At 47.2% G+C, this 19,929-nt stretch overlaps 1 protein-coding gene across 3 annotated transcripts in view; it reads left to right on the forward strand.

The window, feature by feature from the left end:
- Nucleotides 1–19,929, forward strand: part of smyd3 (SET and MYND domain containing 3) — an 894,585-nt gene that overhangs the window by 423,517 nt on the left and 451,139 nt on the right. The window lies entirely within an intron of this gene.

Here is a 19,929-nt window from a genome sequence, read left to right on the forward strand (position 1 = left end):
CCCCCCGGGTCATTGATCCCTCCACCAAGGGGAAAAGTTTCTTCCTGTCTACCTATGCCCTTCATAATTTTATATATCTCAATCATCTCCTCCCTCAGTCTCCTCTGCCCCAAGGAAAACAACCCAGCCTATCCAATCTCTCTTCACAGCTAAAACTCTCCAGCCCAGGCAACATCCTGGCAAATCTCCTCTGCACCCTTTCCAGTGCTATCACATCCCTCCTATAATGTGGATTCCAGAACTGCACACAATACTCTAAGCTGTGGCCTAACCAGCGTTTTACACAGTTCCAGAGTAACCTCCCTGCGCTTAAACTCTACACCTCGGCTAATAGAGGCAAGTTTACCATATGTCTTCTTAACCACTGCATCTACCCTGCTCTTAAAGGACCTTAAAGGACAAGTGTACATGCACACCAAGTCACGGGAGCCCAGAGATGTCTGAATGCCGGAGAATTCAGACGGCAGAACCTCCTCGCTTTCAAGTGAGCAAGTTGAGCTGATGACTCCGTCAGCCTTCCTATGTTACAGCAGGTTGGACCACTGCTTTGAAGCTGTTTGAAGCGGTCTTTCAGGGGAAAGGCATATCTTGTGAATATTTGGTGCATTGCTGTATTGCAGAATCACAGATACAGCACAGGAGGGCATTCAGCCCTCCATGTCTGTCCTGTCCCTTTAATTCAAGCAAAATACTGCGGATGCTGGAAATCGGAAACAAAAACGGAAAATGCAGGAAAATCTCAGCGGGTCTGGCAGCATCTGTGGAGAGAGCGCGAGAGAGTCAGAGTTAACGATTGGTGTCCGTATGACTCCAACTGAAGCAGAGTCATAAGAACTAGGAGCAGGAGTAGGCCATCTGGCCCCTCGAGCCTGCTCCGCCATTCAATGAGATCATGGCTGATCTTTTGTGGACTCAGCTCCACTTTCCGGCCCGAACACCATAACCCTTAATCCCTTTTTTCTTCAAAAAACTATCTACCTTTACCTTAAAAACATTTAATGAAGGAGCCTCAATTGTTTCACTGGGCAAGGAATTCCATAGATTCACAACCCTTTGGGTGAAGAAGTTCCTCCTAACTCAGTCCTAAATCTACTTCCCCTTATTTTGAGGCTATGCCCCCTAGTTCTGCTTTCATCCGCCAGTGGACACAAAACGTAGATGAAGTCTGAACGATAGGCTTTAATACACAAGAAGTGTACCCGGCAGCAGGCGTACAGAAGAAAGGCCGACTGCCGGGAAGCACGGATTCTTATATCCCGCCTCATAGGCGGAGCTACCTACCTCTCAGCCAATCGGCTGAGAGGCACATGACTTACCTGGGCCAATGGGCAGCGAGTCCTCTGCACCAATGGCAGCTCACACTTCCAGGTACCTTAATACCCCTAGTCATACTACCACACCGCCATTTTGGTTTCGGTCATGTTGGTGTCACAGATTAGCATCTGCCTTCCACCAACATTTCTTTTTGGGTGGAAAGAGCAATGCAGTAATGACCAGATTTGCTTTTTTTGTTGTGATGATGATAGAGGGACAAATATTAATGGCCAGGACCCCGGCGATACCTCCCCTGCTCTTCACCAGAATACTTGTGGAATGTTTTACAACCACCCAAGCAAGCGGGACTTTGCTCGAATGTATTTTCTGCAATATGGCACCTCCAACCGTGCAGTGCTCCCTCCGTACTGCCCTGGAGTGACATCCTCCATTACTGTACTCAAGCTCTGGAGTGGGACGTGAATCTAAATGTTTTGCTGCAGTTTTACAGGGCATTGATGAGATCGTATGAGTAGTACAGTTTACAGCATTGCTCTCCTTACTTAAGAAAGGGTATCAGAAGCAGTTCAGAGAAGGTTCATTTGATTGGATCCGGGGATGAAGGGCTTATCTTGTGAGGAAAGGTTGGGCATGTTGGAGTTTAGAAGAATGAGAGATGATCTTATTGAAACATAAGATCCAGAGGGGACTTAACAAGGTGGATGCTGAACGTGTGTTTCTCCTTGTGGGAGCGACTAAAATTCAGGGACACTGTTTTAAAAATCAAGGAGCATCCCATTTACGACATAGGAACATAGGAATTAGGAGCAGAAGTAGGCAATTTCGCCCTTTGAGCCGGCTCCGCCGTTCAATCAGATCGTGGCTGATCTCGTCCTGGTCCCACCTCCCCACCTGTTGCCTAAATCCCTTTAACCCATTTTCTTAATCAGAAAAAGACAGAGATGAAGAAAATAAATCATTTTTCTGAGGGTCATTAGTCTGCGGGACTCTCTTCCCCAGAGAGCAGTGGGGGGTTGGGTCATTCAATAATCTTAAGGCAGGGGTATATAGATTCTTGATTATCAAGGGAGCCAAAAGGTTTAGGGGGTAACAGGATAGTAGAGTTGAGGGCACAATCAAATCAACCGCGATCTTATCACATGGCGGAGCAGGTTCGAGGGGCCGAATGGCCTACTCCTGCTCCTACTTTGCATGTTCCTGCATAATCTGAGGGCCGTCAGCCCACTCCTGTCGACATCTGCATCCACTGGCACTATTCCAGAGAGGAACAGGGGAGTCACCCCGGTGTCCTGGCCAATATTTATCCCTCAGCCAACATCACTGGAAGCAGAATAATCTAATCATTACCATGTTTCTGTTTGTGGGAGCTTGCCATGCTCAAATTGGCTGCTGTGTTTATTACGTTACAGCAATGATTACATTTCAAGTGTACTTCATTGGCTGCAAAGCGCTCCAGGGCGTCCTGTGGTTGTAAACGTCACGATATAAATGAAAACCTTTCCTTACCTGCGTACGAAGGTAGGAGATAGGAGCAGGAGTAGGCCACTCGGCCCCTCGAGCCTGCTCCACCATTTCATAAGGTCATGGCTGAACTGTTTGTGTTTCGAGTTCTACATTCCCATCTACGCGAGATAATCTTTGATTCCCTTGCCCAATAAGAATCTATCTACCTTCGCCTTCAAAATATTCAGTGGCCCTGCCTCCACCGTCTTCTGAGGCAGAGTTCCAAAATCTCACAACCCTCAGGGCGTAAATTTCTCCTCATCTCTGTCATAAAAGGGTGACTCCTAATTTTAAAGCAGAGCCCCCTCGTTCTGGATTCACCCACAAGAGGAAACGTCCTTTCCACGTCCATCTTGTCAAGACCGTGGAAGGGCGTGTCTCAAAATGGAGAAAGGTGACTAGTGGTGTTCCATAGGGATCCGTGCTCGGATATACATAAATGATCTGGAGGAACGTATAGGTGGTCTGATTAGCAAGTTTGCAGATGATACTAAAATTGGTGGAGTTGCAGATAGCAAGGAGGACTGTCAGAGAATACAACAAAATATAGATGGATTGGAGAGTTAGGCAGAGAAATGGCAGGTGGAGTTCAATCCAGGCAAATGCGAGGTGGTGCATTTTGGAAGATCTAATTCAAGAGCGGACTATATGATCAATGGAAGAGTCCTGGGGATAATTGATGTACAGAGAGATCTGGGAGTCCATTGTACCCTGAAGGTGGCAACGCAGGTCAATAGAGTGGTCAAGAAGGCATACAGCATGTTTGCCTTCATTGGACGGGGTATTGAGTACAAGAGTCGGCCGGTCATGTTACAGTTGTATAGGACTTTGGTTCGGCCACATTTGGAATACTGCGTGCAGTTCTGGTCGCCACATTACCAGAAGGATGTGGATGCTTTGGAGAGGGTGCAGAAGAGGTTCACCAGGATGTTGCCTGGTATGGAGGGTGCTAGCTATGAAGAAAGGTTGAGTAGATTAGGATTGTTTTCGTTGGAAAGATGGAGGTTGAGGGGGGACCTGATTGAGGTCTACAAAATTATGAGAGGTATGGACAGGGTGGATAGCAACAAGCTTTTTCCAAGAGTGGGGGTGTCAATTACAAGGTGTCACGATTTCAAGGTGAGAGGGGAAAAGTTTAACGGAGATGTGCATGGAAAGTTTTTTACGCAGAGGGTGGTGGGTGCCTGGAACGCTTTGCCAGCAGAGGTGGTAGAGGTGGGCACGATAGCATCATTTAAGATGCATCTGGACAGGTATATGAATGGGCGGGGAACAGAGGGAAGTAGATCCTTGGAAAATAGGCAACAGGTTTAGATAAAGGATCTGGATCGGCACAGGCTGGGAGGGCCGAAGGGCCTGTTCCTGTGCTGTAATTTTCTTTGTTCTTTGTTCTTATCAATCAAGTCACCCCCTCACTCTTCTGACCTCCAGTAGAAACAAGCTCAGTCTGTCCAATCTACCCTCATAAGACAACCGACTCATTCCAGTTATCAATCTAGCGAACCTCCTCTGAACTTTCGCCAACGCATTTACACCCTTCCTTAAATAAGGAGGCAGAAACTGCGCACAATATTCAAGATGTGGTCTCACCAATGTCCTGTATAACTGAAGTATAACATCCTCGCTCTTTTGCTCAACTCTTCTCACAACAAAGGTTAACCTTCCTTCATCCCTTTATCTCCTTGTACACTCAGGAAACCACTCTTTTACTGGTTCGAGGTCCGTGTGAGATGGGGGCGGAGGAAGGGAGCCTTTAAAATCTAGAGGAATTAAACTACACATTTGAACTGCAGATGCATTGTAGATATCCTCCCCCCCCCCCTCCCCCAGCCCCACGCCACCACAAACACACATACATAGCTGGTGAACAGTATAATCTGTATAATCAAGTAAGGTGGGATCTCCCTGCTTCAATAAAGTCCATCCTGAATATCCTTGTTTGAAGAGTGCAACTTTGATCTGGACAGTAGGGGGCACTCTCACCCAGCGCTGCCCGGAAGGAGAATTCCCGGTGAACAGGCCTGTTTGATGCAACAGTAACTGGAACCAGGGTTGCCAACTCCTCCAGGATCGCCCTGGAATCTCCAGGAATTTGTCTTCAAGCAAAGACACTGTTGCAGAAAGAAAACACAAATGTATGTGGGGTTTTAAAAAAAACATTTGATGTTCATTTTTAAAAAAAATACTGGAGACAGTAGTTAAGAGCAGGAAGATGTTTGGCTGGACAAAGCTGTTGAAGGTGATGGACTGGAATCTCCTGGAATAGGCCCAACTTGGGTTGGTAACCCTAACTGGAACTCACCCTGAGTTGTAGGAGCTTCTTTCTGGGCTACAGAGGATTTGTTTGCTTTACAAGTGCAGGAGAAGATCTTCATGAGGCTGACTGAGGTGTCAGTCAACTTATGAAATAAAGTTTGCAAACACTGCTTGACATGGCCGATCGTGCACGAGCTTCACTCTGGGTGCATGAAGCAGTAGGGGGAGGGGCCACCGAGTGGGGAATTTGCAATAGGGTGGGAATAAATCCTGCTAAAAAGTTAAATAGGAATTGCAACACAGAAAGAAGCCATTTGGACCAACTGGCCAATGCCAGCCTTTACGCCCCACGCAAGCCTCCTTTCACACTGACTGCATTCAGTCCTATCAACATGAGTCAGCCATGGCTAAGTTGGCCGCACTCTGAATCACAAAGTTTTGGGTTCAAGTCCCACTCCAGGATTTGAGGGGGTGGGGGGGGGGGGGGGGGGGGGGGGGGGAGTAGTGGTGTTGTCACTGAATTCGTAACCCCACAACCTAGTGCAGTATTCTGGGGACCTAATCCGGGGTTCTAATCCCACCATGGTAGGTTGTGAAAGTCAGTAAAGATCTAGAATTATAAGTCTAGCAATGACCATGAAGCCATTGCCGCTTGTCGCAATGACCCAACTGGTTCACTCACGCCTACAGTAAAATGGTTGACTCTTCACTGCTCTGTGAAATGGCCACGTTCACTGGCAATTAGGGATGGGCAACGCATCCATCCTGGCCTCTCTGGTGTCTCTCCCACATCCCCGTGGAAGGATAAGAAAAAATACTCCGGTGCAGGACCGAGGAATTGCGGCACTGTCGGAGGCACCGTCTTTCGGTGCAGTTGCTGAACCGAGATCCCGTCTCTGCCGCTCGGGTGGGTGTAAAGGATCCCAGGACACCAGTTTGAAGAAGAACAGGGGGTTAGGGGGCGGGGAGGAGGGGGGTGCTGTTATCCCCAGTGTCCTGGACACTATTTATTCCTCCACCAGCATCACAAGAAAAAAAATCTCCCCGTGATCACACTGCTGTTTATGGGACCTTGCTGTGCACAAATTAGCTGTCATCTTTCCTACGTTGCAACAGTGTTTGCGCTTTGAAAATATTTCAATGGCCGCAAAGTGCTAAAATTAAAAGCGTTAAATGCAAGTCTGTCTTGTATTTCGTTCTGTTCCTTTGTCCGGTCCTCATGCGTTTGCCTCCCTTCCCGTTTGGTGCATCACCAGGTCCATTCGCAAAAACGATAATCTCATTTCCCCCGTAGCAGAACAGACAAAAGGTGGGGAGGGGGCTCGGATCCTCACCTGAAGGTGTCCGCTCGGCGTTGCGTTGCCACGCGCAGCTCCCTCTCTCTCTCCCGCAGGAGAGCCACGAGCACCTTGAAATGCCTTTACCTGCCGCTGCAGTAAGTGAAGCAATCTGTTATCTGCACCAGCTCATTTTTCATTTGCCGTTCCACTGAGCTGAGGAGTGGAAGTGTTGGAGGACTGGCAACACACACGATCACAGCCGCTGCGTGCAGGAAGTGGACCGTAGCAGCTTGCCGAGCCTGCAGATCATTAACAAAGGTGCTGGCAACGCTGTGTTTATATTTTTTTTTAAAGAAAACAAGATGAGAAATCCAGAGCAGTGAACCAGCGTGCCCCTGAAAGTGTGCATTTCCCCGGCGACCGTCGTTAACTTGCCGATCCAGCCTTCTGCCCATCCGATGCGATTTCCAAAGAGGCAGCGCTATCAAATTGATGACCGCATAGTTGGGCGCCTTTGCTCCAAGGAAGCCGAGACTCGAGGAAGTAATAAACAGAAATAGAAAGGCAGAAAATGGTGGAAATCCTCAGCTAGTCGGGAGGCACCTGTGGAGAGGGAAACAGTTATTGGGCGGGATTCTCGTCCCGCCGCACCAGATTTACGGGCCACACAGTGGTTAGCACAGTTGCTTCACAGCTCCAGGGTCTCGGGTTCAATTCCCGGCTTGGGTCACTGTCTGTGCGGAGTCTGCACGTTCTCCCCATGTCTGCGTGGGTTCTCCCCGTGTGTGCGTGGGTTTCCTCCGGGTGCTCCGGTTTCCTCCCACAGTCCTCAGATGTGCAGGTTAGGTGGATTGGCCACGCTAAATTGCCCTTAGTGTCCACAAAAGGTTAGGTGGGGTTACGGGGATAGGGTGGAAGTGTGGGCTTAAGTAAGGTGCTTTTTCCAAGAGCCGGTGCAGACTCGATGGGCTGAATGGCCTTTTTCGGCACTGTAAATTCTATAATTTCTAGTGCGGCGCACCCCTGGGACTCTCCACCTCGCCAACCAGACCAATGTGGTTTCCCACTGTGGGCAGCCCCACACCGTCAGGAAATCCCCAGGCACAACGGAGAATCGCGACAGCGGAGACTACAGCCCCTTGTCTCGGGTCAACAGCCAATCATCCGGAAACTGCTGGAGATGAACAGCTTCTCAGAAAGTGCAGAGCCAGGGGCAAGTGGGATTGGGCTGATGACGATGGATAAATGGGGAAAAGAAGCGTTTAATCGGGATTTATTGCAATAATTATTCATCTGAAATTATGTATGTTAATGGGTTGTACTGTTCCCATATTTTGGTGTTCAGCTGGAATATCATGTACAGTTCTGTAGGAAGGATGTGAACACACTGGGGGGAGTGCGGAAGAGGTTTATAAGAATAGTTCCAGTCATTAGAAACTTCAGTTGCGAGGATGGATTGGAGAGGTTGGGAATGTTCTACTTTGAAAGGAGAAGGCTAAGAGGAGATTTGATAGAGATGTTCAAAATTACGAAGAGGCTGGACAGAGTAGATAGGGAGAAGCTATTCCGGCTCGTAAAAGGATCAAGAACGAGAGGGCACAGATCTCAAATTATTTACAAGAGAAGCAAATGTCAGGTGGTGTCCTGAGAAGGTGGTGCCCTGGCACTGCTGATGCCACCTGGGACTGGCACCCTGGCAGTGCCACCTGGGTGCTAGATTGACACAACCAAGGCCCCAAGCTAGCATTTTTTGTGTGCGCTTGATCGGGCTGGGGTTGCCTGTCATGGGTGTTGTTGGGGGATGGCATCCTGGTCTCTTGCTACAATGGGGAGTTCTGGCGAGTAGAGCTCCTCGTTGTAAACAACCAGGGCTATGTACGGCCTCAGCTGCGCGCTCCCCATTTAGGCTCCTTATTCAAAGTGAGTCGCGTTGAATAGCCATTGTGTTTCTCGGCACTGCGAGTACCGGGAAACACATAGTTAAATAAAAAAAGAAAAAAAGATTAGGTTGGGTTACGGGGATATGGTGAAGGTTTGGGCTTAAGTAAGGGCCAGTACAGACTCGATGGGCCAAATGGCCTCCTCCTGCACTATGTATCCATGTATCTATGATGTCACTACACATCACGTGACGCATAACCAGTAGGAATGTATTCCCTGACACATAACACCCCTCCCCCCTTTACTTCATTAGTGCAACACCAACAATTGATCTCCTGATGTATTATTTCAATACATATATACAATTCAATAAGTCTCTGTGGTGACGTCTATTCCTTTTTGGTAGAATTGGGTGTTCTTGAACTTGGCTACTTGCCACTTTGGAAGGGTCCTCATTCTTTTCCGTAGATGGTACTTCTTGAGTAGTTATTCAAGTATCTGTCCATATAGGCTTTGCAAAATCCTCAGAAACAGAATCTGAATTTGTCACTGTCTCTGGTCTCTGATCCAAGGTATAGCTCTCCAGATCTTCTAAAGGTGAACTTCTGGCGAGGTTTCTCCAAACTCACTTTGCGCAGTAAGTAACTGATCAACCAAACTCTTTTGTCATCCGTCTGTACGGTGTATGATATCGGACCTGTCTTTGCTCGGACCATAGCTGGTGCCCATTTCTCATTGGTGATGTAGCTCCGAGCTAATTCTCTCTCCCCGGTTGATTTTCTCCCTCCGAACAATTTGTGTTGTTGTCGTTTGACAACCTCTGAAGTATCAGGTGGAGTTAACAAATCAAACCGTGTTCATAGTTCCCTCTTGAACAGCTGCATTGAACTCTGCGTGGTAGCGTGTACAGTGTTCCGATAAGACATTAGAAATTTATTTACTCTTCTTGGTAATGATCCCATGTTCTTTGATGTTCTGTTTTAATGATTGCACAAAACGTTTGGCCAATCCATTCGTTGCTGGATGATATGGAGCTGACTTGATATTGTCATGAGAATGTCACTTTAAGAAATGTCTGTCTGCTCATGTTACTGCAGTGATGTCAGAGTGTGGGTGGAGCTGAGCTCTGGTTCTGCTTTTTAGTTTCACTTTGAGAAAAGTTTGGGTGTGTCGGTGTTTTTTTTGGTTTCGTTTTTTTCAGTGTTGGAGCTGAAGCCAGACAAAGCAGGTTTACTGCTGTTCTCTCTGCCATGGAAAGACTATCTCTTGATCATTTGGTGAATTCAGAATTATAAATGTTCTCAGTAGTGAATGCACCTGATGTTCTTCTGTTAAAAGGTGTTTCTTTTGTCTTCTGGATGTTGTTTGTGAAGTTATTAAGGATTACTTAGTGTTGTATTCTTTGGGGGTTGTATTTGAATTAATGGTTGCTGAGATGTTCACTGTATGTTTTAAAAAGGTTAACTTGAGTTCATAGAATAAACATTGTTTTGCTTTTAAAACGTACTTTTCCATTTCTGCTGTACCACACCTGTAGAGTGGGCCGTGTGCTCCCCATACCACAATCTATTAAAAGTTGTGGGTCAGGTGAACTCTATGATACACTTTAGGGTTCTCTAAACCCTGGCCCATAACAATTTGGTGTATATCCCTTTCAGGTAGTCCTTAAATTCCTTCAAAGTAAACTGCGTGCCATTATCAGTGACAATCTGTTAGAAACCTTGCAGATATTTCATCTAGTTTCTCAATGGTCTGCTCATTCAGCGTTAACTTCATTATCGCAACTTCTGGCTGTTTCGAGTGCGTGTGCACAATCACTAAGAACATGCGACCCTCCAGTGGACCAGCATCATCGATGTGTATTCTCTGCAATGGCTGAGTCGGCCATTCCCACAGATGGAATGGTTGGAATGGTAGAGTGTTCCTTAGTTTTGACCAAGATTGGCATTGCCCAAATTTCTCTTCAATTTAATCCTGGCCTTCAAAAATAACTGCACGTTAATACCTTCACCTTACCACACCAGGATGTCCCTCATACAGTTGGCGAAGGACTCTGCTACGTAAGCATGGAGGAATAATCACACAGATTCCCCTCAAGAGAACTCCATTGTGCACTGTCAACTCAAGTTTCTGGTGATGTCGGACTTGATTTTTCCTATGGATGTCTGACAGCGAACCTTTTTGGACCAGGTTCATCATTTTCCCCATCACTGGATCGGATCTTGTATATCTTTGAACTTGAGATGAAGTCACAGGTACAATATCTAGGAGCTGCCAAAGAAGGTCTAACTTTTTACCACCCAAAGATTGTAGTTAACGGTCGATGCTGTGTCGGCAGGGTAAAATGATGCTCATAAAGGTAATTGTGGAATCTTCTTACACCAAAAATGATGCTCAAAGCTTCCTTTTCCAGCTGCGCGTAATTCATTTCTGCGCGAGCAAGAGTCCGTGAAGCAACTGGCTGCCGGTCGTTCCCCTCCTGACGACATCATGTATGAGACGACTGCACCAACCCCATAGGGTTAGGCATCGCAAGCTAATTATAACTTATGATGAACCAGCATCTCCGACCTCCGGAGGGGAACTGAAAGGGTGTCTCTCCTTGAGGGAAAGTCAAGAATTAGGGGGCACAGTTTAAAAATAAGGCTCGTTGGTCAGTAGAATTCTTTTCCCCAGAGGGCGGTGGAGGGCTGGGCCAATGGATATTTCAAGGCTGAATTGGTTAGATTCTTGATTGACAGGGTTATCGGCGGTTAGGCAGACAAGCGGAGTTGAGGTCACAATCAGATCAGCCACGATCTTATCAAATGGCAGAGCAGGTTCGAGGGGCCGAATGGCCTACTCTTGCTCCTAATTCATATGCTTGGATGTAAACATTAAGGACCATGGGTTCTGTCCTTTCAACCTTGCAGTAAATGGGAGAAAAACATATTTAAAACTGATAGAAGGAAGATGCTTTTGAGCCAACGGACTAAACATTTAAATGTTGTCTTCAATAAGGGGTCAAATATTAGGCATGTTGCGGGTTGTAAGTAGATGCACATCTGGGGGTATTAAAGCAGCTGATAGGTGAAATTTGACAGTCTACGTGGCATTTCTAGCCTTGAGATCCCTTATGTGCTTGGTCGCAATGGCACTCAAGCTGCTAGAAGCTGTTCTCTTACATGTCGGTGATCTTCCAGAGTGTACCTGTGAGAGTATGACACCGTGATATATAACTGAATGTTCTGTCAATCCTAGCCTTCAATGCTTTGGACATTAAGGGGCAATTTAGCATGGCCAATCCACCTAACCTGCACACCTTAGGACTGTGGGAGGAAACCGGAGCACCCGGAGGAAACCCATGCAGAAATGGGGAGAAAATGCAGACTCCACACAGACAGTGAGCCGGGGCTGGAATTGAACCCGGGTCCCTGATGCTGTGAGGCAGCAGTGCTAACCACTGTGCCACACTGCTGCACATAGGCCGCATAAATAGAACAAGTGACACAGCCTGAAGTTTAGCTCCATAGGACTACATTGGGAGTGAAGGTTGAGAGGGGATTTGAAAGAGGTGTTCAAAATCATAAGGAGCATAAGTGGGCCATTGAGCCCCTCGAGCCTGCCTGCTCCACCATCCAATAAGATTGTGGCGGATTTGATTATGGCCTTAACACCACTTTCCTGTCTGCTCCTCATAATCCTTGACTCCCATGTTTATCAAAAGTCTAACTCTGCCTTGAATATATTGCCTGACCCAGTCTCCACTGCTCTCTGGGGAGGAGAATTTCTCGGACTAATGACCCTCTGAGAGAAAAAAATTCTCCTCATCTCTATCTTGAGAAGATCTCTTGTTCCAGTTCCCGTCTCTCCCACAAGTGGCAAAACCCCAGCGTCAATTGTATCAAATGCCCCTCGGGATCTTATAGGTTTCAGTAAGGTCACCTCACAATTTCAGTGAGATCATGAAGTGCCTGGACAGAGTAGAAAGAGAGATACACTGTTCCCATTGGCTGATGGGTCAAGGACAGCACGGTAGCACAAATGGATAGCACTGTGGCTTCACAGCGCCAGGGTCCCAGGTTGGATTCCCCGCTGGGTTACTGTCTGTGCGGAGTCTGCACGTTCTCCCCGTGTCTGCGTGGGTTTCCTCCGGGTGCTTCGGTTTCCTCCCACAGTCCAAAGACGTGCAGGTTAGGTGGATTGACCATGCTAAATTGCCCTTAGTGACTAAAAAGCTGAGGTGGGGTTATTGGGTTGCGGAGATAGGGTGGAAGTGAAGGCTTAAGTGGGTCGGTGCAGACTTGATGGGCCGAATGGCGTCCTTCTGCACTGTGTATTCTATGTTCTAAGGACCAGACAACACGGTTCGAAGGTGATTTGCAAAATAAACAAAAACATCCTGGGGGAAGATGTTTATTTACGCAGCGAGTGGTTAGGACAGTAGCATAGTGGTTAGCACAATTGCTTCACAGCTCCAGGGTCCCAGGTTCGATTCCCGGCTGGGTCACTGTCTGTGCGGAGTCTGCATGTTCTCCCCATGTCTGCTCCGGTTTCCTCCGGGTGCTCCGGTTTCCTCCCACAGTCCAAAGGTGTGCAGGTTAGGTGGATTGGCCATGATAAATTGCCCTTAGTGTCCAAAATTGCCCTTGGTGTTGGGTGGGGTTACTGGGTTATGGGGATAGGGTGGAGGTGTGGGCTTATGTCGGGTGCTCTTTCAAAGAGCCGGTGCAGTCTCGATGGGCCGAATAGCCTCCTTCTGCACTGTAAATTCTATAATTCTATGATTATGTGGTGGAAGCAGATGCAATGGGGGTTTATAAAAGGAAATTGGATAAAACAGTCAAAAGAAAAATAGTTGTGGGGACAGGGCAGGGGAGTCGGACTTGCTGCATTGCCGTGGCAGAGAGCCGGCATGGGCTCGTTGGGTTGAATGGCCTCCTTCTGTGCTGCTACTCCAGGGACAGGCAACATCACAGAAGTGGAGGGAAGCAGTTTTGAGAATGAATTGAATGTGACGGGAGGGAGCTGACGCTGAGCCTCAGCTCGGTTCCAAGCCCTAAATTCCCAGTTATTTAAATAGCAACGTTAACCCGTTCGGAAACAAATGGCTCAGATCAGAGAACATTCGCTGAAGATTCAACTCCAATTATCTTAAAAATCGGAGTCCTCGGGTAACTGACCTACCTGCTGGTGGAAGCATTTCAATTTTTATAATTGCCACTATGCTTAAATCTCCAATTAGCTCAATGACAATTTTATGCATTGGAGTAATTGTACAAGGAAAACAAACAAACACAAATCAGCTGAATTGCTGCCAGCTGCAGTAATATGCTGACATGCAGCAGTCCCATCACTTCTCTCCAAGTGTTATTGCCTTCAGAAAATAATTAGGAAACCGTCCTTAATATCTAATTGCGTGTCCAATTCTGACCTCCTGTATATTGCCAATTTTTATCCTTCCGTTATTGGCAGCCGTGCCGTGAGCTGTCTGAGCGCTAAACTCCGAAATCTCTTCCTTGTACCACTCTCTCCTGCTTTAAGGTACCTCCTAAAGCATAGCCATTTGACCCAGCCCATGGCCACGGGCCCTGCTACCTCCTGGTGAGCTCGGTTTCAAATTGTGCCTTGGGACATTGTGCTGCATTAAAGGTGTTATCATAGAATTTACAGTGCAAAAGGAGGCCATTCGGCCCATCGAGTCTGCACCGACCCTTGGAAAGAGCACCCTACCTCAGCCCACACCTCAACCCTATCCCCACACCTCCACCCTATCCCCGTAACCCCACCTAACTTTTTTTTTTGGACAAGAAGGGCAAATTAGCATGGCCAATCCACCTAACCTGCACATCTTTGGACTGTGGGAGGAAACCGGAGCACCCGGAGGAAACCCACTGGGGTTTGGCTTGATGGACCGTGTGGTCTGGTACTGGTCCTGTTTGTTCTTGCACAGTGCTGTGGGAATGCTGCCTATTTTGGCACGGCAAGTGGTTGCCTATGATTCTTTATCAGCATGTTATCAATAAAAATCAACCCATTTCTATTCAGTGGGATTGAAGAGAGTGCTGTGTAAAACCCTGCAGCAAGGATGGCCAGTCAGTTTTTCTTTCCTTGCGCATTTTTACAACTCGGCTCCTTGATTGACAGAGAAGTTTATTGGGGCATCGTAAAATAATAATACTAATCTTTATTAGTGTCACAAGTAGGCTTACATTGACACTGCAATGGAGTTACTGTGAAAGTCCCCAAGTCGCCACATTCCAGCGTCTGTTCGGGTACACGGATGGAGAATTCTGAATGTCCAATTCCCCTAATAAGCACGTCTTTCAGGAATTGTGGGAGGAAACCGGAGCACCCGGAGAAAACCCACGCAGACACGGGAGGATGTGCGAATTCCGCACAGACAGTGATCCAGCGGGGAATTGAACCTGGGACCCTGGAGCTGTGAAGCAACAGTGCTAACCATTGTGCTAACGTGCCAGCCCTAATGTGCTATATAACTGCCATTTTCCTTTCCTTCCCTCCTTCCTGTCCGTCCTCCTTTCCGTCCTTCCTTCCTTACCATTCTTGGGATCGTGAACTGTTAATCAACAAAATGGGTGCGGCTCCCCACTCCCCCCACAGCCCAGGAGGAAGTGGGCAGCCTATTTTTAGGCCCCCCCCCCCCCCATCTCGTCAGGAGCATCCTGAAGAGGACGGCTCAGTCACGGAAACTGCTTCCCAAGGACATCTCTTTCCCAACGGCCTTCATGCATCTGTCCCATCTCAGCAGATTCTTGACTAGGGACCTCCCAGGTTCACAGTCTTGCCCCGGTCTCCAATCCTCCATCGCCACAGACCCTGGCAAATGGACCGTGGAAGCCATGCATGTGACTTTGTTTAATGCAGAGACTTGTCATTCTCCCTGCGATCTTGATTGGCTGCTGGTCAGATTTCGGTGTCAGGCCACGGAGGCCCTCATCCTGCGTCATAACCGGCAAGTCATTCTTCACCTGTTCTGCAGCTGTGAACCTTTTGGACTGTACTTTGTATGGCACCTTCCTCCTACCACGCCACAGACCTTGCTGCCATGGGTGGCCCTACCAGGAGCAACGACTTGCTGGTGGAATCGCTCAACGGATCGTGGAGAGCACGCAAGCCCCTTCATCACGTCAAAACCTGTCGCGATTGGTTGTATGTTGATTTTAGCTGGCTTAAGGGAATCCCTACTGCCCGACCTGCTTCCATTCTCATACCTTTGCTAATCCATAGCAAAATACAGTGGCCGGAGATATAAAAAGCTGATCTGTAACTCAATCACCAACGAGAACACATTCAAAGAGATTACATCAGTCAACATTGGCCGTGTACCTCCATTGCTCAGCGTGGACCTGACACAAGAGCTTTGAGAAGTTTATTGTGAATACACAAGGAAAGTGACTAACCCTGGGAGTCAAGCAGTGTATGTTGCCATTCTAATAATTGATGCTCTGCTTAAGAATTACTTTGTCAAAATTAAAATGGTAGAACTGGAGTGATTGTACAAGGAACAGCAAACAAGAATACATCAATTGAATAGCTGCCAGCTGCTGTCATACATAACCAATCAGCTGCCATATAATTTCTCTGCGAGTGCAAATACGGTTGCTTAGGAAACGGTCTGTAAAATCCCCAAAAAATCAACTAGTAACTGATGGCTTTGAACGAAGGCAAGGAACTCAAAATAAAGCCAATGAAATTGGCAATCCTGGGCCACTTTAGGTTGAAAAGGAAGAAATGGATTGACTTACCGGAGCGAAGGGAAAGTGATTTGATGGCTGGCAGATTGCACACGATGGAAAGAGCAAAATGTATGAAGGATCAGACGAAAGCTGTGAAGAATATTCACCGGTCCGACCAGGATTTCCTGTACCTCTGCAATTCGCTGTGGAAGCTATGGATTGGATTTATTTCTCGGACTGGGAACCCAATGTTGGAGAGATTCCGGGTCACAAAGTCGCATTGCCACGCTGTTAAAAGAAAAGGCTAGTCAGTGGCCAGTGGGTGGGCTCGTTATCCAATTAAGGATGGTGGGCGGGCTTCCAATGTAGGCCAATGGGAGGCCTTGCAGCAGTGGCAGCAGGCCGATGCAGATCAGGGGGAGCAAAGGAGTTTCAGCACAGAGGTGCCCTCAAAAGCCCACTGGGGTGATGACCCACACCAATCCCCTTACCACCCTTCAGTTCCGCCACTCGGCCTACCGTGGGGAGGCCTCTTTCAGCCACCTGCCAACTGGAAAGCCTTAGTCTGCACCGGGGGATTAGGCCGCTTAATCACATTTAGCATTACAACCGCCAACCTGGCCTTCCCAAAAGTGGTTAGGGTGCGGGACCATGCTGGCACGCCAGCTGAGGGCAAAATAATTACAGGATTGCCTGTCTCTGACTTCAGCTCATTGGGCATTGGGAATTCTTCCCATTTCTCTCCTAAGGTGTGATTCAGTGCTGCACTTTTGATTACTTGGTATTTTAATAATTTCTGCTCCTCTGTTTCTGCTATCTATGCGTTGAGCTCTTTCCTCAGTTTCTGTTGAAAAACCATTCAGTGAATCCTGTGAACAGTGATGCATTTGCACTATTTTAACCTTCATAGCAAGAGGCTCATTGTGATACTGGCCTGGAGAATCCCCACTGTTATATTTTCACCTGTCTGTTTTTATAGATGGGCGTCGCTGGCCAGCATTTCTTGCCCATCCCTAATTGCCCTCCAGGAGGTGGAGGTGAGCTGCCTTCTTGAATCACTGCAGTCCATGTGGTGTAGGTACACCCACAGTGCTGTTAGGGAGGGAGTTACAGGATTCTGACCCAGCGACAGTGAAGGAACGGCGGTATATTTCCAAGTCAGGGTGGTGAGTGACTTGGAGGGGAACATGCAGGTGGTGGGGTTCCCAGGTATCTGCTGCTCTTGTCCTTCTGGATAGTTGTGGTCATGGGTTTTGAAGGAACCCTGGTGAGTTCCTGCAGTGAATCTTGTAGATGGTACACACGGCTGCCACTGTGTGTCGGTGGTGGAGGGAGTGAATATTTGTGGAAGGGGTGCCAAATCAAGCGGGCTGCTTTGCCTTGATGGTGCCAAGCTTCTTGAGTGTTGTTGGAGCTGATACAGGCAAGTGGAGAATATTCCATTACACTCCTGACTTATGCCTAGTAGGTGGTGGACAGACATTGGGGAGTCAGGTGAGTTACCCACTGCAGAATTCCCAGTCTCTGACTTGCTCTTGTAGCCACAGTATTTACATGGCTAGTCCAGTTCAGTTTCTGGTCAATAGAAACCCCCAGGATGTTGGTATTGGGGGATTCAGTGATCCTAATGACATTGAATGTCAAGGGGAGACAGTTATCGCCTGGCACTTATATGGCATGAGTATTACTTACCACTTGTCAGCCCAAGCCTGGATATTGTCCAGGTCTTGCTGCATTTGGACATGGACTGCTTGAGTATCTAAAGAGTCGTGAAAGGTGCTGAACATTGTGCAGTAATCAGCAAACATCCTCACTTCTGACCTTATGATGGAAGGGAGGTCATCGATGAAGCAGCTGAAGATGGTTGGACCTAGGACACTACCCTGAGGAACTCCTGCAGTGATGTCCAGGAGCGGAGATGATTGACCTCCAACCACCACAACCATCTCCTTGAACCATTCCTCCCACCCTCTGTTCCAGTTTTGGTGGAATTAGGCCAGCCTTTCCATACTTCCTGGTTCAGGACCCCTTGGAGGGGTCTTCATCATCTGGATTCAGGGATTTTTCGGGAAGTAAGTTCAGAAGGTCTTTCCCATGCTGCTGCCGCCCCCCCGCCCCACCCTCCAGCCGCTCTACATAGTTCCTCATTCCCTCCCTGCCAACTCATTCTCCTTCCATACTCAATCTCCGAGCATGCACACAACCATTCAGCTTTAAATAACAATTTCAAATGTGGGACTGCTGAAAAGAAAATTCAAAAGTTTTATTTGAAAATAAATCTGCTGGTCCTGAAACCTTTTAGAACATTAAAGAGACAATAACAGAGGCTTCAGTTAGTTCATACCTCTTAATTCCTGCCCAAATAAACATTGAGACATTGCCAAAAGAGATCACACAAAGCAAACAACTTATTACAATCACTGTAAGATGTCAATCAAACAAAGTAAATAATTCACCTCACTTATCAAACAGATTTCCTGCTGAGGTAATGCTTTTTATTGGTCTGGCTCTTGGCCAAGGTTGCATGATAAAGGCAGATGGAAACCCATTAGTTGGATTGATGGGCCCACTCCTGTACAGACTGGAATTTACCAGTTGGCAGACTGACTCTGAACAGTGGCACTAATAGGCAGACTAGAGCTTCTGAATCATCATCAATTCTAAAAATGAACCTTTAATATGACTCCCAAAAACTGCTTTTATGTGTCCTGTTAGAGCAGATGGGTCTTTTTATCCCTGGTTTGTAGCCGTTTACTTTGGAGTATTGGTCTTTGTTGTGGAACACCTTTAATTGGATGTGGTTATGTTTTCTGTGTGCATTAGTAGAGGGCAAATGTTGCCTTGATGCTTATTTGTCGTAAGCACAAGGAGAAGAAAAACACACCAGTCTTTTAGTTCACAGGTGGCCTTTAGTGTTTTGTTAAGGGAATTCAGTTGCAAAATGGTTGACAGAGAATGTGCTTGTGAGGGCAGTCTGGATTAATTGCTGGTACTCTTTCTGTTTGACCAGGAACAATGCTGAGTGGCGTCTGAAAGATTGATGCTCAACAAAATGTTCCCAAAGTTGAATAGAACAAAGACACTAGTCCGTGATGTATGGAAGGAACCACACAGTACCTTTAATGGACGATTGTGGAATTTAACAACTTAAGCTGTCTGAAAGGTTATAACCTTTTTAACGCACGATATGCTCTGGGGACAAGAAAGTACTGATAGAACGGATTTATTAATGAACATTATCGATCTTCCATTTGGACAGTGACACATTCGTACAGGTGTTTGAATCAATAGAAAGCAGCAGTGCATGGATCCGCTTTGTAATCTACAAAGGGACATTTTTCAGTCAAGAGCAAACGGGACTGAGCTTAGCAATGGCCTGGTCACCATATGCACATATTGAAGTTGTTGGGAACTTGCTACCTGGGACATTTGTGGGCATAAACCCCAATCTAAAGACCCAACAACGCAGCTCACGGTGGCACGGTAGCACAGTGATTAGCACTGTTGCTTCACAGTGCCAGGGTCCCAGGTTCGATTCCCGGCTTGGGTCACTGTCTGTGGGGAGTCTGCACATTCTCCTCGTGTCTGCGTGGGTTTCCTCCGGGTGCTCCGGTTTCCTCCCACAAGTCCCGAAAAACGTTAGGTGAATTGGACATTGAGAATTCTCCCTCAGTGTATCTGAGTGTGGCGACTAGGGGCTTTTCACAGTAACGTCATTGCAGTGTTAATGTAAGCCTACTTGTGACACTAATAAAGATTCTAAAAAAAAAAAACTGGTCTCTTGACTGCTAACAAATGGCAGTGTCCGGATCTGGGAAGGATACAAATGAATCGGACGGAGCTCTTCAGCGTTTAATAAAGAAACACATGGCCAAGTCTACTTGACGAAAAAGACGGTGGGTTCGGGATCCAGTGAAATTTGTGAATGAGCAAAAAAAGAAATAGTGTTAAAGCATTCAGGAGTTAGTGAAACAGGTACCAGAAAAGAAACCTTTTGGGGACATGAATTGCTGCGGTGTTCGGGTAGCCACGTCAACCTTGTCCTTTCGTAGAAA

The sequence above is a fragment of the Scyliorhinus canicula genome, chromosome 1 (genome assembly GCF_902713615.1).
Source record: "Scyliorhinus canicula chromosome 1, sScyCan1.1, whole genome shotgun sequence".
NCBI lineage: Eukaryota > Metazoa > Chordata > Chondrichthyes > Carcharhiniformes > Scyliorhinidae > Scyliorhinus > Scyliorhinus canicula.